At 36.6% G+C, this 26,417-nt stretch overlaps 1 pseudogene; it reads right to left on the bottom strand.

Moving 5' to 3' along the window:
• LOC114048297 overlaps nt 1-26,194 on the bottom strand; it is a 53,717-nt pseudogene extending 27,523 nt beyond the window's left edge.
• Between the last annotated feature and the right edge of the window lie 223 nt (nt 26,195-26,417).

The raw sequence follows: 26,417 nt of genomic DNA, 5'->3' as shown, positions 1-26,417 counted from the left end.
AATAACTATCAAATTTGTATCTCTGAGACCTATATTCTCATCTCCAATTGCTTATTGGATATACCCACTTGGATTTTTCCCTACAATGTCAAATTCATCTTAGACAAAATCAATGAATTTTTCCTTCAAAGCTAACTGCCTTTCTCAATAACTGCTCTCTCTAATAGGTGGTAGTACCACTTTTATACAACCAAAGGTTGAATCTTAAAGTTTGAGTTTTTTCCTTGTATTTTTCCTCTTTCTTTTTCATCATTCACTCACTCAGTCCACTCACTCACTTTGCAGTGTTCAAGTAGTCTATGAAGTGTTGTGTCAATTATATTATCTGTATTTGACAAATAACTTAAGGGTTATTATATATCACCCAGAAGAATATGACCCCCCAAATCACAAAAACCTGAAAAACATAATTCAGGAAACAATACAGGAAAACTACTCAAAACTTGTCAATAGAGAAAACAAAGGACCAAACACAGAATCTACAGATCTCCAGGAAAATATCCTACATTTCAACTTTTTTTTTTGCTTTTTTTTGGTGAGGCAATCAGAGTTAAGTGACTTGCCCAGGGTCACACAGCTAGTAAGTTTCAAGTGTCTGAGGCCAGATTTGAACTCAGGTCCTCCTGACTCCAAGGCCAGACCTCTATCTACTGGGCCACCTAGCTGCCCCTACATTTCAACTTCTAAGACACAAAGTGTTTATAGTTAACTATTCTAATGCAACAAATTTTGTAACTGGCTAGGAGAATGATCTTTGAATACAAAGGAAACAAAATTCAAATAAGACAAGCCTATTCTACAACCTTTAGAAACTACAAAAGGGAATGCAGTATCAAAAAATAAAGGAACTGACAATGCAACTCAAAATGCCATACCCTGAAAACTTGAATCTAATCATCAATGAAAAAAGATGGATATTCAATAAGATAGATAAAGTATAAAGAGGGATATTTAAGAATTCCTGCAAACAAAACAAAACAATGCCAGATGTGAGTAAAATATTTGACTTGAATAATCTGTTATAGTTTTACAAATGGCAATGACATTAAAGAAAATGCATTGCCATCTATTTTGTCCCTGCATCAAAAAGGCCATGGCAACTTTCCATCAGGCTTGCATCTGTCTTCCCCTATTAGAATTCAAGCTCCTTGAATGCAGGAACTATCTTGATTCTTTATTTTTATTACAAGTACTTAGCATAGTGCGTTATACTTGTTAAATTATTAAGAGGTGCCTTTTTATTTATTCATTTATTTTTTCATCATTTAGACTCTGGGAAATGAAAACTAATTTTTCACTGTATTTATTTCAAAAAATATTCGTGTCTTTTATATTGTCAATGTCAGTCAGTCAGTCAACAATCATTTATTAAATGTTTATTATGTGATAGGTACTGTGCTCAGTGATAGGGATACAAAGAAAGACAAAACCAATTTCTGCCTTAAAGCAACTTACATTCTAATGGGTGGGGGAGAACAACTTATAAATAAGTAGGTACACACAAATTATATACAGAGTGTATGGAAGGTAACATTATGAAGGAAGGCTTTAGAGGTTGGAGGGACCGGGAAAGTCATCTTGCTGATGGTGGCCTTTGAGGTGATTCTTGGAGGAAGTCAGGAATACTGAACAGCAGAGGTGAAGAGAGATGGGGGATGGTGCCAAAGTAGTTATTCAGAAAACGGAGTATCACATGCACCAAATACCAAGTAGAACAGTGTGGCTAGATCATAAAACACAAAGAGTAAAGTGCAGAAAGATTGCGGTTGGTTTGTGAATAGTTTTAAATGCCAAGTAGAGGACTTTAAATTTGAACTTGAAGATAATAGGCAGTCACTGAAATTTATCGAGTTTGTGTGTGTCTATATATGTGTGTGTGTAACAGGAGAGAGGGAAACATATACCAGTTGTGTCTTGAAGGTAGAACCAATCAGTTATCAAGTATTAGCTGATTACTATATGCTAGACACTATACTATGGACTGGGGCTGCAAGTACAGATAATAAAGCAAAGTTAATAGATTCAAATGTATGTGTGTAAATATATACATACATGTATATATGTGTGTGCATAAACACATGCATGTACATATGTGCATATATACATAAAATGGGAGATAACTTGGGGGGGAAGGCACAGCAATTGTTAGAATCTGGAGGAATCAGAAAATGGTGCTTGAATGGCATCTCAAAGGAAGAAATGGATATTTTGAGGCAGAGTTGAAAACAGGGGAATGGCCAATGTAAAGGTTCAGAGATTGGTGATGGAGTGTAATGTGCAAGGAATAGAGAGAATGACAGTTCACCTATATCAGAGTAAAAGAAGTAATTGCCAATGAAATTAAAAAAATAGGTTGAGACTAGGTTGTGAAAAAACTTTAAAAGCTAAATAGAGGAGTTTATAAAACCGTAAACTACCCTGAAGGTGATGGGGAGCCACTGCAGTTAATTAAGTAGGGGTGTCAGTTGCCAGATCTAAAATTTCTTTAGGGGCAGTGTATATGATGGTCTGGTGTCCATCAATGAACTTGAGGCAAGGAGACCAATTAAAGGGAAGTTTCAATAATCTAGGTGAGAAGTGATGAGAATCTGAACGAGGGCGGAAACTTCAAGGGATCAGCTGCTAGAGATGTGTGAATATAAATGGCAAGATTTGGCATCTCATGATATATGTGGGGTGAGTGAACATGAGGAGTTGAGTATTACCTGGAGGTTTCCAACCTGAGTTATAGGAGTATGGTGGTACCACAAGGAGAAATATGGAAGTTTGGAAGAGGCAAGATTTTTGGAGAAAAGACAGAATTCTGTTTTGTATAAGTTGAAATGCCTAAGATGTCATATTTGGAGTCCTGCATCATGTTAGGTTATGTGATTATTTGATGGAATCAGACTTCTCAAGTATAGAAACCATTTAAGCTTTAGTATTTAAGCCTTAAAAATTCTAAGCTACCCCATTTTCCAGAAGAAGAAACTGATCCAGACAAGTGAAGTGACTTGCCAAAGTCATATAGCCAGGAAATCACTGTTCCGGGACTGGAATGTTTCTGACTTACAGTCTAGTACTCTTTCTACCATACCACATCACATCATACCATACCACACTGTATGATACTACATTACCATTGATGGATGAAGATCCTTATTTGGTTTAATTCAGTAAAATTTTCAAAAACATTGAAAAAAAAGTTCAATTCCAACTGAAAGGAGAAATATTAGCAATCTTCTAAGCCACAATAAATGTGTGGTGGGTGGTAGCTGGGTTTGTCTTTCTCTAAGAAGCCTCTGGAACAGCTTCTGTTCTATCATGTGCTGCGTAGGGTCAATTTAGTCTTTCTTTGAAGATGAGCTGCACCTCTGAGTTAGCTGTGACTCACCCTTCTGCTTATGATTACATGATATTTATTTGTTAGGTTAAAAATCTTTACAACCTTTTAGACTCAACTCTTTTTAAGAGCCTGAAATATTGAAACTTATTAAAGAAGTGAGTATGTGTCACTACAAGTTCAAGAATGAGTATGGTATTCCATCATCCATACAGATCTCCATGCACTCTGACTGCTAGGAATATTAATCACTTTGACTTTTAAGTTGGGAGTTCTTTTAAAGAAAAGCTTCCCACTCCTCAATAATAACAGAACAGTTTAACATTATGTTTAGCAACTTGTCAGCTACTCCATCTCTGTCAGGTGCATCTCTCATTGGTGATTACCTCTCAATCATGTCTAGCCTGCATATTGCAGAGAGGTGAGGCTGAGATGAAAAAGTATGATAGCAGCATTTTGGAAAGCCACATAAAGGCAGAAACAACAATGTGTAATTTACTAAAGCTCTTTCCAAATACTTAGTGGATACAAATTAAGCATAATCTAAAACAAGGTGAATGTTTTTCTTCTTTTTTTATTGTTGTTTAAAACATATATCCAGTCAGGTTCTATATCTCTAAGACAGATGTCCGACCTATTGAAAGCAAGACATTCAACCATTTGTTTTATTTCTTCAATATAGAATAACTAAAGTTCCAGTTAAAATGACCATGTGAAAGAGGTAGAGGAGCACAGCTCTTCCATTTTACTCCAGCATGGTCCAAAAAGATCTAAATTGATCATACAACGACTCAAACACTCGGAGTCTTTTGTAAGCTCCTTCATCAACAAGAAGCTTCAGAAACTGGAAAGGGGCATCTTGCCAAAGAGTCCAGCAGAAGTACAGGGAAACAGGCCAGAAGCTCTGAGTACAGAAGCCCTTTAGCTTCTTCCTTGACCAGGAAAACTCAAGAAGGGCAATAGCTTCCTGACCAGAAGGGTCTCTAGGGGGTATATAAGGGGCAGGGCCCTGGCCAGGAAAATTGGATATTGGGGATTGGGTCAAGAATATACCTTAATGGAGCAGCTAGGTGGTGGAGTGGATAGAGCACCAGCCCTGGAGTCAGGAGGACCTAAGTTCAAATCCAGCCTCAGACACTTGATACTTACTAGCTGTGTGACCCTGGGCAAGTCACTTAACCCCATTGCCTAGTAAGAAAAACAAAACAAAACAAAACAACAACAACAACAACAACAAAAACCACCTTAGCAGCACCCTTAGTGCTGGGAATGCAAAGAAAGACAAAAGAGTCTCTTCCTTCAAGAGCTCATATGGTTACATTAGAGAGAAAGAACGAACAGTAAGAGGGATCAAGAAACGCTTCTTGCAGAAGACAACATTTTAGCTGAGACTTGAGGGAAGCCAGGAGGTGAAGATGAGGAGGAAGAGCACCCCAGTCATAAAGGACAGCCAATGAAAATTCACTGAATCAGAAGAGATGGAATGTCTTGGACTAGAAACAGAAAGGAGGCCAACACCTTTGGAGTATAGAGTATGAGAGGAGCAAAGGTTAGGAAGATTGGGAAGGTAGGAAAAGGCCAGGTTATGAAAGGCTTTAAAAGTCAAGTGGAAGATTTAAAATATACACATATATGTATACATACATACATATATACATACATAACACACATATGTACGTAGTGGGCAACTGCTAAAGCTTTAAGAAAATCACTTTTGCTGATTGGAGGATGGATTGGAGTGGGGAGAGAATTGAGTTAAAGAGATTAAGGTACAAAGGATTAAAAATTAAAAAGAAATACTTTAATCTTACAGAATTGACATGTCAAAGAACAAATTATAGAAATAATTTCATCAAAGAAAATGACAGCAATGAGAAAACATACCAAAAATTTCAGGATAAAGTTAATACAGTCCTAAAAAGAAAATGTATAATTCTAGACAATTTTATCAACAAAAGAGAGAAAGAACAGATCAATTAATTGGTCATGTAACTTTAAAAACATTAGAAAATCGACAAATCAAAAAAATGGAACTAAAATAATATAAATTCTGAAAGCCCAAGAAGGGATTAACAAAATTGAAAGCATAAAATGTTAATTGGTTAAATGGAACTGAAGCTCTAATCAATGGAGGAAATATACTGCAATAAGGTCTTAAACATTAGAGAGAGACAATGTTTGAATTGATAAATACAACACGGATCTGGCTTTTTGAAAAAATTCAGAAAAGAGATAAACTATTAGCCATTCTGATTCTGAGAAATAGTGGAACTAAATTACCAGTATAAAAATGAAGGAGAATTAGTAAAAAAAAAAAAAAGTCCACCAAAATACTAAAAATTTGAATACTTAAGTGGATGCATAAATATTTATGAGAACGTAAAACATCTAGCTTAACAGAATAAGAAATAGAGAATTTAATCAAACCAGTCTCAGAAAAAGAAAATAAACAAGCCACAAATGAATTCTCAAAGGAAAAAAAGCTCTGGAGATATGGATTTAAAAGTGAATTCCATTACACATTTAAAAACAATTAATAATATTACATAAATTAATTACAAAAAGTAGTTGCAAAAAATGGCCTGTCAAACTTCTTTTATGATTCACACACAGTCTTGATACCTAAACCAAGCAGAGATAAAGAAGAGAAAAAAAATCCTATAGATCACTATCCCTAATGAATATCAAAGAGAAAACAGTAAAATATTAAAAAGATGATCTACTATGAATAAGTTGGACTTACATCAAGAATGTGGTATTGGTTCAATATTAGGAAAACTATAAATATAATGACTATGTTAAGAACAAAAAATGATTATATTGCTATGTGTAGAAAAAATTTTTAACAAAATATATAAATATACCCTACTTCCTGTTATGTTCAATTCAGTGACAGTGGCTTCTTTGCTGTTACATGAACAAGAAATTTTGTCTCTTGGTTCTGGACATTTTCTCTGGCTGTCTCCCATGCCTGGGATATTACCCTTCCTTATCTCATCTATTCACTTTCCTGGCTTTCTTCAAGTCCTAACTGAAATCTGACCTTCTACTGGAAACCTCTCTCAACCCCCTTTTCTAGTACTTTCTCTCTATTATTTTTGATGTATCTTGGTATATAACTGTTATATATAATGATTGGACACATTTGTTTACTTGTTTTTTCTCTTGTTAGAAGGAAAGGACTCTTATCCCCTCCATGCATAGATGTGACCTGTTTAGTTTCAATACAACATATGGAGGGCAGGTGAACTTACTACTGGCCAGAAGTGACTGACAGTCTATGTGCCAGAACTGAGCATTCATACAATAGATCTCTTTCACAGAAAAATAGATTGATAGATAGGTGATAGATGATTATAATGATAATAGATAATCTATTTATTAAGTGCTTATTTCATAACAAGCATATGTCATGAACACATATCATCTATTTCTTCTGTGCTTATTCTTTCATGATCTTAGGCAAATGATTATCCTGAGAAGGAAGAACCCAAGCGACTAGGAGATCCTATCACAAATGCTAGAGGGTACACTGGCAAAGTAGTGTACAACAACAGAAGAGGCTCCTGTAGAGGGAATTGAAAAGATCAAACCTTAGGACAGTAGCAGTTTCAAAGATCATGACTTCTTACTATGGAGAGAAATGCTGTCTATGGACTCTAGAAACCCACTAATCTTTGGAGCACAGCAGAGAGCTTCATGTAATATTCCATTTGAGATAAATATAGGATACATAAAATATTAGAGATTTTGCCAAAAGACAGTGTTCTACAAACCTAATTCAGATCCCAAGTCAGTGAAACAGTCTGCCATTTCCTTGGCATGTTTTTTTTTTTCCCATGTCAGCTAATTTCTGGGGATTGGTGCTTTCATCCCACAAATATTACCAGTTTCCCTAAGTTGGAACCTTCTATCTCCTAGGTAGTCATTCCCTTCTCTCTCTTCTTCTCTATTCCCTCCTATAGATTTTGCTGCTTATGTTGCTGATCTCTAGACCTTGTTCACATCCACCACCAGCCTCTGCTAGTGAAATCAGTGTAACACTAATAAAACCTACTGTAATGACTCTTGGAATCCTGCTTTCCTGTTAGAATCCATCCAAACCACTTAGATGAGCAGTAGGCTGAGCCTAGACCACCTGTAGCTCCCTTTACCTTATAGGACCTTGAGCCAGGCTGGGGCTAGGATTTTTGGCAGCTACAACTTTTTGGGCAGGATTTTTTGCCTTCACCCAAGAGATCAAAGGCTCTAAGTTAAAAATCTCTGTACTCTATTGATAGGGGACTTTTCCCTTCTCTCTAGCTGGGGTGGGGAAACTGTGACCTCGAGGCCACATGTGGCCCTCTAGGTCCTCAAGTGTGGCCCTTTGCCTGAATCCAAACTTCATGGTGAAATTTGGTGAAAGAAATGCAAGGTATCGAAACTACATTAAAATGTTCCAAATCACTAATAATTAGATAAATGCAAGTTAAAATGATTAGGAGGTTCCACCTCATACTTATCAGAGTTGCAAAGATGACAAAAAAAAGACAGTGTTGGAGAGGACATGGATAATGTGTTATTAATGGAGGTGTGAAATGGTACAGCTACACTAGAAAACAATTTGAAATTTTGCCACTAGATTTTGTTACTAAAATTTGTCCCAGTAATACTACTGTTAAGCCTATCAAAGAGATCAAAGAAGAAAAGGACCCATATGTACAAAAATATTTTTAACAGGTCTTTGAAAACCAGTGGAGGAACCATCAATTGAGAAATGGCTTAACAGATTATATTATATTAGAACAAATGGGAAAAAGGACAGTTTTTGAGAAATCTGTGTTGTATGAATTGATACAGTGTAAAGTAAGCAGATACAGCATCACAATTTATACAACTGCAACATTTTATACAGAGGAAAAAAATCTGAAATATTTAACTCTATTCAATGTAGTGAACAATCAGGACATTTGAGAACAGAAGAAAAGAAAAAAGCTTACCATTTCTTGACATACATGTGATGCCTTAGAAGTGAAAAATGAGACAGGCATTTTTCACATGGCTAATGTGTTTATTTATTTTGCTTGGTTATATGTTTTAGTTACAAAGGAGGTTTTTTTTGAGGAGGAAAAGAGGTAGAAGGGGATTAATTATAGCGAGACATAGAAAAAAGTGCTAAGGGCATCAATGAAGCATTTAAAAAACTGCACACCACAGAAGAGAAGGTTCAAAGGAAAATATGGACAAGCAGAATACCTCTGGACCTCATGTGAGCTGAATGTACTTTAAAAAAAAGCCACACATAATGAAAATTTATGATTTCATACACAATTTATTTTTTCTATTCCTTATATATGGAAATATTTATATTCATGTTTGTTAAGTTTAAAATAAGAAAAAAATTAAAATGATTAAAAATTTGAATCAATTGATTTAATTGAGAAAAAAATCTGAATTGACATTGTTTTTGGCATTGTCACGGCATGACTTTGTCTTGGAAATCTTGTGCTAGTGAAGATGCATACCCAGAGATCCGGTCCAGCTGGCTTTTGCTCATCCTGTCCTGTCTTTGTTCACTTTCCTAATCTTTTGCTGGAGTTTCATGCAGATGTTCCCCAGCCTTTGTAAATATCAAAGCATTAACCAGCAAATATTAATACATTAAACCTTCTCTTTCTACACAGTGGCTATGCTCTGAGAAGAAAGTTGGGGGGCATATGGTGGATGATCACTGATTGTTAATTGATAGAGTTATAAGTTTTGCCAACCCCTCTGTGACTTTTCCAAAGGCACAATGTGGAGAATGGACACATGGATCATGAGTGTAGTGCTATTTTCCTATTGTGTTGTCAAAATATTCATGTAAAATTTAAATTTGACAAAATAAAACTACACATACTTTTCCTTTCATGCATGATTCATTTCTAAGAGATCCTCTGGTGGGTACTATTCTGTATCGGGTTTGTTGGGAGAGGGAGCAGTATGCAAAAGAACAAAACTATTTCATACAAAACTGCTCTAGTAGTGATTCATCCTTTTGAAAGCTCATAGACGCTTGGAAAACTTTATACATGAGCAGATTAAAAAGATAAGGACAAAGTAGTTGGCATTGCTTTTCACATTTTATAACACTTTACTCTTCATGGAAAGCTTTCAGACCTATCAGGTTGGTAGAACAAGTTTTATCATCTCAGTTGTACAGATGAAGACAGTGGAACCTGGAGAGATGAAGAGACTTTTCCAAGGTCATACAGCTAGAAAATGGCTAATCTCTGAGCTTCTAACTATAGGCCCTCTGATATTTCCACTATATCATATTCACTTGAAGGATACCTCTAGCAAAGTGTCAGATAAAATCCAGGTAGTCTGTCTATCCATGTAAAACAGTGGAAACAATCTCAATTGTTTGACAAAGTGACAATCTCAGTCTCTTTCATTTTGGCCCCATGTATATGACCTGAACTCTGAATTCATTGTAGGATGTTAGATCTAGAGTTATAAGGGATCTTACAGGTGATCTAGTCCAATTCACTCATTATACAGATAAGGAAATTGAGGCCAAGGGAGATTGAATGATTTATCCAAGTTCACATGGGTAGTAAGCACCAGAAGTGAGATTTGAAACAAAGTCTTCTGACTTCAGAGTCATTGAATGCTCTTTCTGTCTCCTAATTTGATGATAGGGATTTATGGTGGCTGTAATTAAAATGCACTGAATTCACTTGGAGTGGCATAAAGGGTTGTTCCCCTTATCAAAAGGAAGATTTGACAGAGTGAGTTTTGGAGGCATACTATTTTGCCTTATGATATAGAAGTTTGGTTGATTCTCTAGCAACGCAAAGGCAGTATGGGTAGGGAGGCCCATCTTTTCTCCCTCACTGTCAGGAATCTCAAAAGAATTCTGTGAAGTTCAAAGCTAGCATTGACTGAAGTTGGGGAAGACAGTTCAGGTATTGTTTCTTATGAGGAAATCCAGAGCTAAAATTCCTATCAATAGTTTGCTACCCTGAGTTGCTACTCTTTAAGGTCACTTAAGGCCTCCAAAGCTATAAAGGTGCCCTGATTTAAGTTTGCTGGGGGCATGACTTCAAGACTGATTCTTGGTTGCAGTGCGAAACCTCATTTAATAGATGACTGACAAGCACTTCTCTGAAGTTAATGAAAGGCTGAAGTGAGCTTATATACAAATACTCTATTCTTTGTCAGGAATCAGTCTCAGTTTTGATTTCCTTACTCATTGCCTTACTATACTATTATACCTCCACTTATGACTCTTAAGGTTGGCAATGTACTCAAGGTGTGACAGACAATGGTGCTCTCTGATCAGACCCAGACAGCTGTGGTTGACTTGGGATTAAGGGTGTGCCAACATTGGCCTGCTGTCAAAAGGGTGTGCTGCTAAATGTTATGCATAATTTTAGTTTCTTTTATTCAGTGAATGATCCACTAATTATCTACTCATCCCTTGGAACATAGGTGAGTGTAGCAAATATAAGAAATGGAAACTTTAGAGAATGAAAAGTAACTGAAAAAGTTAATCATACCAATTTGGTATTCTAGGTTGTGATTCTATGAAGAGGCTGAGTTTGAAGTCTGGCACTAGTCTTGTGGGTGTTGGTCACTGTTTTTAGTAATTTAGTAATTACTTTTAAGATTGGTTCCTTCTTTTCATATTTTTCATTGCCATTCCCCAAATAAACGGTGGTTTATGGATCTATGCGTCATACTCTTTTTTTGAATTCATGTGTTGGTCCCTTAGCAAGAGTAGAATCTTGGTAACTTTAGGGAAGAGGAGCATCTACAGTCTTTAGGTCAGGTCTTCATTAATGAGGTTATTGTCTTACATATTAGGAGCTGTTCAGATCTTAAAATCAAGAGTAATAAAATTTTTCTCAATCACTTTTTACAGTTCAGGAAGAGGCCACTACTTCCATGTCTGATGCTTTTTTGAACATTGGGAATGTTTTTGCAAAGAATTGTAGTTAATGCTTTAATTTTATTGCTTACAAAAGGAATACAAACATTTTGAGTCCTCTGAAAACACCAAATGGCAATCTCTTGAATCAGTTAATTTCGTCTTCTTTTCTCTGCAAACTTTTGACTGACTTATTCCTCTACCTTTCCTGTTCTTCCCTTCTGAGGAAAGACTTAAGGCAAAATCATAGTAACTATTATCTTTGGTGTCCTTCCAGAGCCATTTTTGGAAAAAACCTCTAGATTACTATTGCTCTCAGGGCACCCAAATTTTCTATGGAAGTTTCTTTCATGAGCAAACTTTATGTAGTCTGGACCTCTCATGCTTCTAGTAACTCAAATGTTTGAAGAGTCAGGTGACACTTTAACAAATTGATCTGTGCTAGTAAAGGTGTTATTTCTTCTTTTGTAAAGAGGGCGTTGTTTGGGTGCTTACTGTGAAGTGTCTGCAATGTGAAAGCAAGATGTATCAATCAATCAATACAATGACAGGTAGAAAGAGGGAGAAACCATGTGACTGAAGTTTAAACTTGCAATATTTCAAGGAGTGGTGATTTCATCAGGGTAAGAACTTCTACCACCAGGATAGCTTTAAACTCTTCCATGCTTTAGTAAATAATTTTTTTGAGTAGAAAAATAATAATCGTTAAGGACCTGGTGATGAGTCTCTTCAAAACGAGTTTAAGACTCATCTTCAAATGACAGACATGTATTCCACCACTGGCTGCATATTCAAAGCTTTTCCTCTTTTGTAAGATATGACAGCTTATATTCCACTGGTATAGTCTTTGAGAACCAATAGTCAACTGTGTGTCACAATTAAACATTAAAGTAGGAGGTTAGTGAAGGTAGAAACTATAAATTAGTTAATTAACTTCTGAGTAAACATGACCTGACTAATCAATTTGTGATTCTGAATATTTACTACTGTTTCTCAGTAATTCTGAGAAAAGATGTGTTTCTTTTCCAAAATGTCTTCCCACTCATAAAAATTACCTTTATTTCTAAAGATGGAAGTAAAAAAAAAATAAACAATCTGTAATGCATAAATATTACCTATGGATTATACCAAATCTTACCTATGGATTATACAAAGCATCTTCTGCTACAATCATTGTTTCTATCACCCAAGGTGACCATTTTGATGAACTAAGGTTATATCATGAGTTTCTCTTAACCAATAATATTTCTTCATTATATTTGGCATTTTCTTCTTTTTATTCATATCTGTTGCATTGGTTTATGTATTTTATGATAGGGCAAGACTCGGTTCCTTCTTACATTCTTGCATGGAGTTGGTGGGCCATACTCTGCTCTAGGGTGGTTATTGCTGCTATATCTCTAGTTTCGGGGACTAGGAAGAAGCCCCTCTGCTGATATCCTGAGCTTCTGGGTATATTTTCTAGTGTTTCAGTATTGGTCCTTCTGTGTTTTATCCTTGCAGAAACACCTTCTGCTGTGGACCCTACAAGACCCATCTGGTTGTTTGCTTTTGGGCACAGTTCCAACTATGTGTCAGGCAATGTGTGAAGTGCTGAGAATACAAAAAAGGGCAAAAAAAACTGCCTATATTCAAGGAGCTTTCAGTTTAATGGGGAAGAAAACATGTAAACAACTATGTAAAAATAAGATATGTACAAGATAAATTGGGGTAGCCTCAGAGGGAAGGCACTACATTGAAAAAGGATTTGGGAAAATGTTTTTTGTAGAAGGTAGGATTTTAGATGATACTTGAAGGAAGCCAGGGAGACTAGGAGGCAGAAATGAAGAGGGGATTGCATTCCCGGACTAGGGAACAGCCACTAAAAATGCTCAGAATTAAAGAAGTGCAGTATCATATGCGAGGTTTAACAAAGAATCTAGTGTCATTGGATCATATATTTTGTGGAGGGAAGTAAAGTATAAAAACTCTAGAAAAGGGGATGGGCTAAGAATGGATTTGAAAGCCAAATGGAAGACTTTATATTTGATCCTCATAGCAATAGGAAGCCACTATAGTTCATTGAATGGGGGGAGGGAGTGACATGGTCAGACTTGATTTAAGAAGATCAATTTGCCTGCTGAGGAAAAGATAGATTGGAGTGGGGAATGATTTGAGGCAGGCAATGGCCCAGGCTTGAGGGATGATAAACTGGTGGCCCTAGTAGGAGCATGAGATTTGGGCCTCTGGTAGGATTCTTTGGTGCTGCAGCTGCCTGAGTGCTATGCTGGCCCTGTCTCCTGCTATGAGCCCATAAAATATGCTGGGGCTCTGGATTCAGACTTCTTGGAAGGCTTCAAATGAGCCTGATCTGCCATGTTTCCCTGTTCAGGGAATTATAGGGTCTATTTCTGACATCAATGGTGCTGAGGATACAAGCCAGGGCTGAGATCCTGCTGGTTTTAGACCTTTAGCTTATCGAACTGCTTTCCTCTTCCCCAGTCTTGTCTTCTTGGGGAGTCCTGAACTAGAGGTAGATTATCCTCATTTCTCTTTAGTTTTCTTTACTGTTCTTCTTTTGGATGTATTTTAAAAACTTTGCTGGAGTATTTATGGAACAGATGGACTCTTCTAGGGTCTTTCACATCATGACCTTAACAGCCAGTCTTTTCAGCACCTTTCTTCAATGCTCTAATAAATAGTTTCCCAACACTCTAGCTTATCCCTGTGCTTTCTAAATGTAGGACCCAGAATATTTCTGTTGTGATCCAACCAGGCAAAGTATAGTAAACATTGTTGTTTCTTTTATTTTTCACATTACTGTGAAAAGAAGGTCAGTTCTTTCATGGGAAGAGAGTTAGGATCCAAATTGGGATTTAAGCAGAGTAAAACAAAAAGGCTGGGAAAATTGGCTTCTTTGGAATGACAAAATTACAGCAGTTAAGATGGGTTGGAAAAGTGATAGCTTTTTGCAGGAACCAACAATCAAGCTCACCGTTCAGTACTGAATTGGGAAGCAAGACAATGGACAATAATGGATGAGTTGACATTGTATCTGATTCCACCCATTTCTCCAAGTTACAGACTGCAAATTCATCTATAAATGTTTTGGTACCCCTGGGTACAGTTTTTTGGGATTGAGACTTAAACTAAATGAGGGGAGGTAGGTGTTCTTGTACTATTACCTTAGTTATTTTGGATTTCAATTTTTTGTCTGCCATTTTTGTTCAATGCTTCCCAGTTTAAGATTATTCTCTTTGGTAGAGAAAACAGAAGCAAAAAAAAAAAGTTAAGTACCTCTACCTTCCCTTTAGTGTCTTTTATCTTTCCATCTACCTTTCCTTTATTTTCCTCTTGTTCCTATTGTAACTAATAACATCTGTCTTCTCTTCTAATCTTTGAGCACCCATTTAGGAAAAGATCCACTGGTGTAATATTCAGAGAATTAAACAATGGAAAAACTCTTACTGACTTTCCGCCACCATATAACTGTTATTTTCAGTGAGTATTATTTCTATGTACAACCATAAAGAACATGCTTCTTTAGAAGAAGTCTAAGGTTTCACTTTAAAGATGAAGAGACATCAAAAGAACTATCAGGCTTAATCTCATTGCCATAAAATAGAAATGCAAGTTTCTGTTGATTTTATACCATTAGCCCCAAGCAATGAGCCCATATCTTTGTTCCTCTTCTTTCTCTGAACAAACCTAAAAAAAACCCACTTTTTGTCATCCTTAGCATTTTCCTGTTGACTTCCTAACCTTAACTTCACAGATCTGTAGTAGTTTTTAATAAGTGAGAATATAGCAAATGCACAAACCATAAGAAAAATGCAAAAACATTCCAAAACTTAAATTTAGTCTTTTTGCCTGTACCTAAAAATACATTATTTAACCATATTTTTAATTAAAAAAGTTCTGAACTTAATAAACACAAAATAAAATGACAATTTCTGTATACATTGTGGAACAGAAAAAGAGAATTGCTCATGGAACTGCAAATCCTTATTATGTGAAGCTTGCTTTTATTTTAAAATATATAATAAATTCAATGTATAACTTTCTTGCTTGTTTTTATGGTCTCCATTCTATTCTCCTCTGTTCATTTAAGGAAAAAAAAAGCTTCAATTACTTCCTTTCCTTTCCTTTCCCTTTCCCTCCCTCCTTCCTTCCTTCCTTCCTTTCCTATGACTAAAACAGCTCTTCCTCCTCACATTGAAATGGAAAAAAGGGGAAAACAAAACTCTCCCTTGAAAGAAATATGTATGGTCAAGCAAAACAAATTCCCTAATGGGCCATGTCAAAGAATGTATGTTCTCATTTGGCATCTTAATTCCATTACCAAGACGGGTCGGGAGGTGAGTGTCATGCTTTACCATCAGGTGTCTGAAATTATAGATGTTCATTAAATTATAGTTTCAAAATTATTTTGCTTTATGATGTTATTGTATAGATCGTTTGCCTGCTTCTTTTCACTCTACTCTGCATCAGTTCCTACATTAGCCCAGGTTTTTCTGAAACCATTTATTTGGCATTTCACATGATGGGATAATGTTCCTTTATATTTACATACCAGAATTTCTTGTTATGCCCCAGTTGATCAGTAATTAAGTTCCAGTTCTTTTATATAACAACAACAACAAAAAAAAAAAGCTGCCATAAATATTTTTGTACATATACATCCTTTTTTTTCTTTCTTTGATCTCTTTGGGCCTTTTGACCTGGTAGCAGTATTGCTGGGTCAAAGTTGAATGACTTTTTGGGGTATAGTTCTGAATTTTCTTTTTAAGAATAGCTCAATCAATTCACAACTCCACTCACAATGCATTAGTCTGTGTGTTCTCCTATAGCACTTCCAACAATTACCCTTTTTTTTTTGGTCATCTTTGACAATCTGATGCTATGAGGTGAAACCTCAGAGTTGCTTGAATTTGCATTGCTCTGTGATCCTCTCTATACTTTGTTTAGTGATGAACTCTTTACCTATCCATAGTTGCAAAAAGTATTTTCTTATTTGCTCCTTTAACTTGTTAATACTGTGGCCTCATATCTAAGTTGTGAATCCATTTGGAGTTTAATTTGGAATATGGTGTGAGTTCTTGGTTTATATTTAATTTCTGCCATAGTAATTAACAAGTTTCTTAGACTTTTATTGAATAGTGAATCTTTACCCCAGTATCTAGGGCCTTTGGGTTTATCAAACACTTGGCTACTATGTTCATTTTCTTCTATATATTTAGTGTACATAATCTATTCCACTGATCAACCTCTCTATTTTTTGACAAGTACCAAATTGTTTTTGATGATAACTGACTGGTTTGAGATATAATATTGCTAAGTCTCTTTCCTTCCAATCTTTTCTTCATAATTTCTCTTCAAATTCTTGAGTTTTTTCCTACAGATGATCTTTTAGGTCTATAAAGTATTTTTTCTGTAGTTTGATATATATGACATTAAATAAGTAACTTAATTTAGGTACTATTATTATTTTATTACATTTGTATGGCCCTCCCATGAAGAATAAATATTTCTCCAATAAGTTATCGCTGTCTTTATTTATGTAAAGAATGTTTTATATGTGTATTCTTATAGTTCTTTCATATCTCTGATTAGACAGACTTCAAATATTTCACACACTCTGTAGTTATTTTGAATAGAATTTCTCTATGTTTTACTATTGGGTTTTGTTTATAATACAAAGAAGCTGATGACCCTGCAACTTTGTTGATGTGATTGTTAGAATTAATTTTCTATTTGACTCTTGGATTCTGTAGGTAGACTGTCACTTTAGACAGCTAGCTGATGCAGTGGAGAGAGCACAGGATTTGAGGTCAGGACTCGAGTTCAAATCCTACTTCAGACACTTAGCTGAGTTACCCTAAGTGAATACTCAACCTGTTTCAATCCCACTTTCCTTATCTGTAAAATAGGGATAATAATAGCACTTACCTTACAGGGTTGCATTATCCTCAAAAACCTTCCCTTGATCCTTCCAGTTCTGTTAATTATCATCCCATATCTCTCTTGTCTTGGGGCCAAAATACTTAAAGGCTGCCTGCAATAGGTGTTCCACTTGTCCTCTTACTCTCTTCTTGACTCTCTATAGTCTGGCTTCTGACCTTATCATGTGACCTAAATAGATCTCTTCAAAGTTAATAGCAATCTTTTATTTGCCAATCTATTAGCATTTTCTCAGTTTTCATCCTTCTTGACTCCTTTAACCTTTGACATTGGTGATCACCCTCTTCTCTCTGATACTATCTTCTTTCTAGGTTTTTTGGGACACCGCTCTCTTTTGGTTCTCCCCTACCTATCTGGCTGCTCCCTCTCAGTCTCCTTTGCTAGGATCTTCATCTAAATCACAACTGATAACAGTGGGTGTCCCAGAGGACTCTATCTTGGGTCCTGTTCTCTTCTCACTCTATACTATTTTATTTGGTGATCTCATCAGCTCCCATGAATTTAATGATCATCTCTCTGCTGATGATTCTCAAATCCACAATGCTGACCTGTGCTGCTGACCTCACATCTCCAATTGCTTTCAGACACCTCAGACTGAAAGTCCAGTAGAAATCTGAAACTCAACATGTCCAAAACTGAGCTCATTATTATCTTTCTACCTAACATTCCTCTCCTTTCTAACATCCCTATAGCTGTTGAGGACAACCCCATCTTCCCAGTTCCCCAGATTTTCAGCCTGCGAGTCATCCTCAACTCTTCATCATCTCTAACATCTCATATCCTATCTGTTACCAAGACCTATTGATTTCACCTTTGTAACATATCTCAGATATGCTGATACTGCAGACCTTCATCTTCTCATGTGTGGACTACTGCAATAGCCTGTGATTAGTGTGTCTGTCATTAAGTCTCTCCCTGCTCTAGTCCATCTTCTAAAGAGGCCAAAGTAATTTTTCTAAAGCACAGGTCCCCCTACCCAATAAACTTCTGAGGATGGAGAACTTTCCAGGGATTGGGGACAGCCAGAGAAAATGCCCAAGACATAGAGTGTTTTGTTTTTGAAACAGCAAGTTAGCAAATTCCACTGGATTAAAGATTAAGTGGAGGGGATTAAAGTGGAAGAAGACTAGAAAGGTGGAGGGGGCTAGGTTATGAAGGGCTTTGAATGGCAAATAGAATTTCATGTTTGATCCTGGAGGAAATAGGGAACAAGTGGAATTTACTGGGTAGAGGTATAACATGGTCAGACTTACGCTTTTGGAAAATCACTTTGGTGGCAGAATGGATGATGGAATGATCACTCTTCACCAGAGTGAAGAGAAACTTGAGGCAAGGAGACCCACTACGAGGCTGTTTCAATAATCCAGGTGTAAGATGATAAAGGCCTGCACCATAGGGCTGGCACTGTCAGAGGAGAGATGTGGGTGTGTTGCAAAGGTGAAATAGACACAATTCAATCTGTTGCCAAGGTTGGCATATTGAATATAGCAGGATAAGCAATCATTTGAAAAAGGAATGAGACTTGTTCTTGAATTCAGAGCAACAAATTAGGAGTAATGGGTGGAAATTGCAAAGAGTAAGAAACACTTTCTTAACAATTAGAAATGTCCAGAAATGAAGTTATACCCGACTGCTTTCTGTCCTCTGAACTTTCCCATTTCCTTCCCCTCCCCATTCTCTATAGTTTTGCTTACACTGATTCCTATACTTGGCATATCCTTCCTCTCCCTTTCCACTTCTTAAAATCCTCCTTTAAAGCTGACCTCATAGTAGACCTACTTAGAAATTCATTCCTTTTGGAATCTCTTTGTACCCTCTGAAATGAAAACACCTTTGGGACAGGTAATCCTTAAGCAGTAATTTATACCTCAGATTGATGTGTTTTTAGGACCTTTCCAACATAGAGTTGGTTTTGGTGGGGCTGAACTGTGAAGAAAGAACAAGAATACTTGCAGGACATGAAAGAGGGTAAAGGAGTCTGGAAACAAATTTTACCTGCAGTAGTTTTATTTCTAGTCATTCCCAACTAGGTGATAAACTGTTTATCTTTTTCAAAGAATTATCCATTTCAAAACTAGAAAGCTCATTTAGCCTGTTGTTAGCCATTTATTAAGCAAGAACTTAACTGGCCTCTCCAGTTGCTAGTGCCTGTCTTGCCTTCTCCAGGTTACTTTGTATATGCTTGTACACGTGTTTAGCACAAGCCTGCAGCTTGCCACTCAGGCCATTAGTGAGTACGCGTAGGATCCAATAGATCAACTGCAACTTCACTTTTTTCTCCCTGAGTTGGCTTACTCACCCTCAATCTGCATTCCTGTTGGTAGATCTTGGGGGGTTCCCAATGGGAGTGGAGGTGGGGCAGAAAAGACTGTTTGATGTTTATCTTTGTTTCTCCAGGGCCTAGCACAGTGATTGGCACAGAGTCCTTTAATAAAGTCTTGTTGACTGATTGGTTACAGTGCTATTTTCCCCAACTGTTCCAGGCTCCATTTGTGTCCTCCATAGAGCCCTAGAGAAAACTGTCAAGTAGCTAAAATTTGCTTCTTCAACCTTCTAGTGATTTTTCTTTTACTGTCTTTTCTCCCAACTCCCCTTATCTCAGCTAGCTGTCAATTAATTCCTGATATCCTATAAGTGTTGGCTGAAAATAGATTAAACTGTTACCCCTCCCAAGAGCATTCACATTTTAATAAAGGATTCTTCAAAGACCTAAAAACCTTTGAGCCCCAACAGAATGAATCTTTAATGATGGAATTCTGGCACAAATAAATAATCTGAGAAAATATCTTTAGTCCAGTGCCCCTCAAATTATAGCAGCAAGGGAGTGTAGGCCTAAACATATACCTGTTGTTTAGTAACTGCCTGAAAATCACCAGGCCCACTGGTTGGGTTGGTCATGTGGCTTCAGTGTCACAAATGGAAGAACAGTTCAGTAGAGTGACTTAGTTTTAAAACTATTAGCTACTTGGATAAGTTAGATTAATTAGTAGTCACCCCGAAGCCCACTTTAATTCCAAATAATTTTCCTCTTTGTTGCAGAGTCTGACAAATTTCTCTTATACCTATTCCTCACACATTTCCCCCTCACTCTCCTGGTACCCTCAAAAATACATACTGTTGTGATCATATAGGTAATCACATTGGAGCCCAGCTGGGTTTTCCCAGCATGGATGCAATCAACTGCTCCAGACTTTCTGAATTTTTTCCTCTGGATTCCTCTTTTTACTTTTCTCTATGGCAACATCCCTCAGATTCTCATACCCTTTGTTTATATAGAATATACATTTGACTTGATTTTGCACAACCGAGAAGTCTGGTGCTTGAATATTACCCTTCCTTTGAATTTCATTTTCTATGACATTTTCACTCAAATTGTTAAGTGGTTTCAGAAAAATCAAAATAGGATTCTGAATTTTAAACAATAACCATGGGTTTTGTGATGTTGGAAAAAAAGAGGTGATCCCAATACCTATACATCTTCACACAACAGATACAAATGTTGCAACTGGGGATACCCTCCAGCCTGCTCAGTGGACCCCCAGCTAAGGTTACCCCAAGTTCAAGCTAATCTTAAATCTGTATCCACTCAAAACTGTAACTCATGAATGCTCACCAATGTGTTCATTTTTATTAGTCAGCTCAAGTTCCCAAATAGGTAATTGGAGAAACATATGAAGGAAAAAAAGATGAACGAGGCATGCAGTGAGACATCTTACATGGACCATGTGATGTCAAGAGATTTAGCAGAAGGATCTCAGTACTTTGGATGGAACTCTTCTGGCAGGTTAATGGGAAGATATGGACAAGAGTCATGTAAGATGGCAGCCAAAGATAGGCTGTGAGCTTCTTTATTGTCTGATGAAGATGTGGAAGTACCTATATTAATGAGACAACAGAAACATCAAAGTAGCAGCATCAGAATTTTTAAAAGTTTAAATACAGTTAGGTGTTGACATTTTAAATTACTGTTCAGAATGAAGCTTTTATCTCTTATTGTTTTTGCTTGATTGACAGTAATTCCTATTTGGGAATCTCCTAGCCTATACTGGAATCCTAGGGTATAGGGTAGTGGTGTTAAACTCAAACAGAAATGGGAGCTACTAAACTATATGTAAGGATCCCTTATATAAGTCACACTGACTTAAAACCATATATTTACATTGTCTATGTTTCGTTGTTTTTTTTAATCTATTTTGTTAAATATTTCCCAATTACTTTTAATTCTAGTTCTGGTCATACTTAGGAGTGTTTCAGGGTGCATAAGGCTTGTAGACCTGTGATTGACACCTCTGGTACAGGGTATAATGTAGTTTTTAGAAGTCCTTCATGATTTTTACTTTTAGAGCTTTCAAGATAATCTGTTTCCTATGGCTTCTTATGAATGACTTTGTGAATACTTTTTCCTTTTCCCTTTCTGTATGTGTTGTGATGTTCTAAAAATAAAAATACATTGAATTCTATAAATCTTTCATAAAAGCCATTTAATTTCTGAAAATCTTTATGAATTCCACAGTTAAGAGTTATTTTTAGGGCATCTTTTATATATATATATATATATATATTATATATATGTCTATTACAGTCTTGTAGTAGTTTTGCTCTTTAAGGTTGTGTGTTTTTTCAGGCATTTGAACACATTTTGCAAAGATGAAAACAAATGGTTTATAGTTGATGTGAATTATCATTATCCAGTCAAACTTAATTTTCTTCCAATAGATGAATAGGCCTTTAGTCACAAGGTTTTTGTTGTTCAGTTATTTTTGATGACTTCATTTGGTGCACAAATAAGGGTTAAATGACTAGACCAGGGTCATAAAGCCAGTGGATTTGAGCTCAGGGCTTCTTGACTCTAAGCCCAGTGCTTTATCCATTGAGCCACCTAACTGCCTCATAGAAGGATTAACAAATATAAATGTATATGGTTTTCTTAATCTTTCCCAAGACACATTGAATATTCTCTATTAAGTGCCTACTATGTGCCAGGCTCAGTGCTAAGAGCTAGAGATACAAAGAAATGAAAAATAAAAAAAAACCAATCCCAGTTCTCAAGGATCTCACAGTCTAATGGGAGAAGCAACATGCAAACAACTAGGAGCAAATAACCTATGCACAGGATAAATTGGGTGTAGCCTCTGAGGGAAGGCATTAAGATTAAGGAGGGCTGGAAAAAAAAAAGATTAAGGAGGGCTGGGAAGGGCTTTTTGCAGAAGATAAGCCTTAAACTGAGACTGGAAGGAAGTCAGGGAAGCCAGGAGGTACTGATTGGAAAGGAGTTCCAGTTAGTCAGTGAAAATACACACAGAGTAAGAAGATGAAATATTTTGTTTGAGAAACAGCAAGGAAACTAAAGTCATCGGATCATAGAGAGAATGTGTGTAGGAGTATAAAGTGTAGGAGCCTGGAAAGGTAGGAAGGAGTCAGATTGCGAAAGTCTTTAAAAACCAGGCAGAGTCTTTATATTTGATACTAGAAGTAACAAGGAACCACAGGAATTTATTGAGAAGGGAGGTGATGTGGTCAGAACTGACTCTGGGGAGATCTTTTTTGACAACTGAGTAGAGGTGGAATGGAGGGAGAGCAGTTAGAAGCCTATTGCAGTAGCTCAGGCCTGAGGTGATAAGGATCTGAACCAGGGTTGTGGCAGTGTCAGAGGAGGGAAGAGAACAGATAAAAAAATGTTTTGAAGATAGAAACAACTGCTTGAATAAGAGGGTTGAGAGTCAAGGATGATTCATAGGTTGTGAGCCTGGAGTGCTGGGAGGATGGTGGTACCTTGAATGCAATATGAAAGTTAGGAAGAGGGGAGGCTTGAGGGGAAAAAGCTAATGAGTTCATGTTGAGTTTAAGATACAAGCTATCCATTTCAAGACATCTAATAGGCAGTTGGAGATATGTATAGTACGCTTGCAAATCATTTAAGAAAGGGGGTTTAATCTTTTTTATGTCATGTGCTCCTTTCATAGTCTAGAGAAGATGATGGACTCCTCAGAATAAACTCATAAAATACAATGCAAAGGGTTACAAAAGAAACCAATTATACCTAAATATATCTATACATTGATGATGATGATAATAATAATAATCAGGTTAAAAACCCTGACTAAAAGGGGATGAGTAAATTGGATGCAAAAACACTATTTAAAAATTCATCTCTTCTAGCTTAGAAACAGAGTCTCTTTTAACTTATGGCTGAATCAAGCTTTTTAATATCTTGGTTTTAAGGTGGGTTTCATTTTTCTCCTTGGTCTTTTGGCACAGCCTCATTCCTTTGTACAAATACACTCACATTTTTTAGTATTCAGCCTCCATCACTTCTTTTGAAAGCTTCCTGTTGTTGAATGTTGAGTGCTCAGAGAGCTGAAAGGTATTTAAATGTTATAATGGATCCTTATAATTAGATTTACTCTTTTTAATCAAGGATGCAAAAGACTGTTTCTCATTCCCTGCGAAACTTTAGGATGAAGCTCAGATGTAAAAATAAATGAATCTGCTTGTGCCCATTTGAAAATCTGTATCTCTCTTGGCTTATTCTTGTTTGATAATGTACTCCTCATTGCATGATTACTTAGTTGTGTTGGTAAGAGAACATTTGAATAACAAAAATGCCAGTCTGGTGGCACTGCAGCTACATATCGTGGGAGACACTTATCTCTGGATGGGAACCGAAAATAAAGCAATTGTGGACAAAAGCGATGCCATGGGAAAGGAAGCAAAAATGGAAAATGACTCATATTTGTACCAAGAAGACTGGGGTTGCTGCTACCTCTTAATCTTCTGTTATGTGCTATTCCTGTCATTTATGCCGTCATAGACAAAATATTAAAATGCAAGCTCCTGTTTCTTTGGAAACTGGTTGAGACTCAATGGTGTTTTTTTTTTTCCCTTTAAAACATTCATTTTAAAACAAAATGAATTTGACAGTTTCAGGACCCAGTCTCCCTCTCTAGATGAAAAATAATTTTGTTTTGATTTATGCATTTAATATTTCACACTGGAAATGTAAAACTGCGGCAGTTACTTTATAGTGACTGAGATCAGGAAGTATGGGGGTAATTCATTATATTTATTATTTTTCTTTATAAAACTATAAATCAGTATTATTGAAAATTAAACGTGGGGTTGACTTGTGAACTCTTTTGAGGTATAACAGTGCTTTACATATGGTTTTCTAAGCTCTGATAAAAACCTGAATTATTCATAAGCCTTGGATTTTCCTTCAACTTAATCAAATTAATAAAACAATTTCATTTCTAAAACCTATTAATACTCTGCAGGAAGAGAGCAACAGGGGTGAATTTATCTTGTTTCTTTTTTGATTTTTGTTATACTTTGGGGAGTCAGACCAAAAAAGAAGCAAAAGTTTGTTATTGTTGCCCTACTTGTAGATACTAGAATTGTTGAGATTCCTTGTGTTCTTTCCCTATGATTGTGTTTCCTGGGATCCTTATCATGTGGTGTCAGTTGGATTGACCTTAAAGAATATATTATAGCTAATGGATTTCATATATTTTTAATTCATGCTCCACCTCCTTCTAAAAAGATTTGACACAGCTTAACAAAACTGAATGAAGTAGGTCTGTTAGAAACAAAAACAGAGCACTGGCCATCTGAAAAGGAGCAGAGGGCAACGATAGTGGTAAACAAATGCTTAATAATCTGGTACTGAATGAGAGTTAAGCCAGGCCCCTGTGGACCCTATCATATATTAGTTACCTTTTCTATTACCTTTCTTCCCCGATGGTTGTGAGAGAATCGACAGGAACCTTACTATTTTCCCCATCTTGTAGCTTGCTAACTTCTATCTCTTCCTCCTTTAATTTCTGTGATTCATATGGCTTCCTAGCCAAAAAAACCTTTTTCTCTACTCCCACATCCCCATCACCTCCTCTCAGTCTACTGAGTTCCTATGCTACTCTTCCCTCAAGTCCTCCATTCTATTGAATTCAGCCTTTTCCACTAATGCTTCTTCTATCTTTTTTTTGGGTTCATGGTAACCTGATTATCCCCTAGAAAACCAATGTGATAAGAATAACATATACTAAGGAATCTGATATGAAATATAATTTTCCCCCTAAAAAGATAGTGAAATTGCCTATAAGTCTTAAATGGTCCAGGAAACTAAAGACATAGTGACCTAAAAACAAACGTGCATGAGATGTCAGGAGCTCCTCCTTCAGGTTTGACATATGTTTCCAAATAGAATGTACAAACAAGATCAACAAAGAACCAGGGGAACTTCACTCAACTGAATCAATGGTGTATCTTTGCTGAGTATCCTTTCCATGTTGTATCCTTACTTTTATTAACTGTTAGTTCATCTATAAGTAACTCATTTTGTTCAAATTACTGAACCTGAACTATCAGAGTAGCCTGAGTCAGGCCTGACCTGCAGTAACCCTACATTCCTGTTTACCCTCTTAGTCCTTTGTGTACCTTCTCTGAATCCATCTTCACCCCGATATACATGCACACTGGACCAGAAGAAGGAATTGGCTTGTTTGTCTGCTCCTCGCTGCTACTTCTGGACCCTCCTTCTCTCTGGTACCATTGTCTTCTCTTTTTACCTTCAATGAATCCCTCTTAGTCATCAATTCCAGAATCTTGTTGCTATATAGAGCAGTCTCTCACTCTTCCTTTTTTCTCAAGTAGTTCAGTACCTGACCCTTTAATCTGCAAAAGGACTTTTCCAAAACCTTTAATGGGTATAAAGTAGGCCACTGAAAATCTTTAATTAGATTTGCCCCTCATTTTTACACTTTAGTCTCACCATCATACATAACTATTCTATTTCCATTGTCTAGAAATCTGAAATCCTCTGTGATGTCAACTTCTCCTTTAAACTCTTTCTGTGCCTCACTTATCTTTAACTTTCAATTTTGTTCTAACCATGACTTCTGTTCACTCTTCTTTTTCCTGTTTTCCCAGGCCATCATTCCTGCTCCTGACGTCACTTTCCTCCAGTGGACATTCCCACTGTCCACCTTTTCTGTTCCTACTAGCATGCTGCTGAGTGCCACAGGAGAAAGTTGTACAGTCATGCAGAGTCCATTACAAATGTATGTGATCTAGCTTCAACTGGGCACTCACTAATGAAAGGAATCTTTTTATTCTCCTTTGGGGGAGTTTCTCTTATACTTCCCACAGTGGCTGCTCCGATTTTCTCTTTTCTCCTCAAGCCTCCTTAACCATACCTCCACTTCCTCTTAGCGAAGGACATTACCTTCAACATTACTGAGAAATTGGGATCATATATTGTGAGTA

This window comes from Vombatus ursinus, unplaced genomic scaffold, assembly GCF_900497805.2.
Source record: "Vombatus ursinus unplaced genomic scaffold, bare-nosed wombat genome assembly UNPS02014792.1, whole genome shotgun sequence".
Classification (NCBI taxonomy): domain Eukaryota; kingdom Metazoa; phylum Chordata; class Mammalia; order Diprotodontia; family Vombatidae; genus Vombatus; species Vombatus ursinus.
Note: the sequence above shows the minus strand (reverse complement) of the source record. Positions and strands in the feature narration are given on the sequence as shown.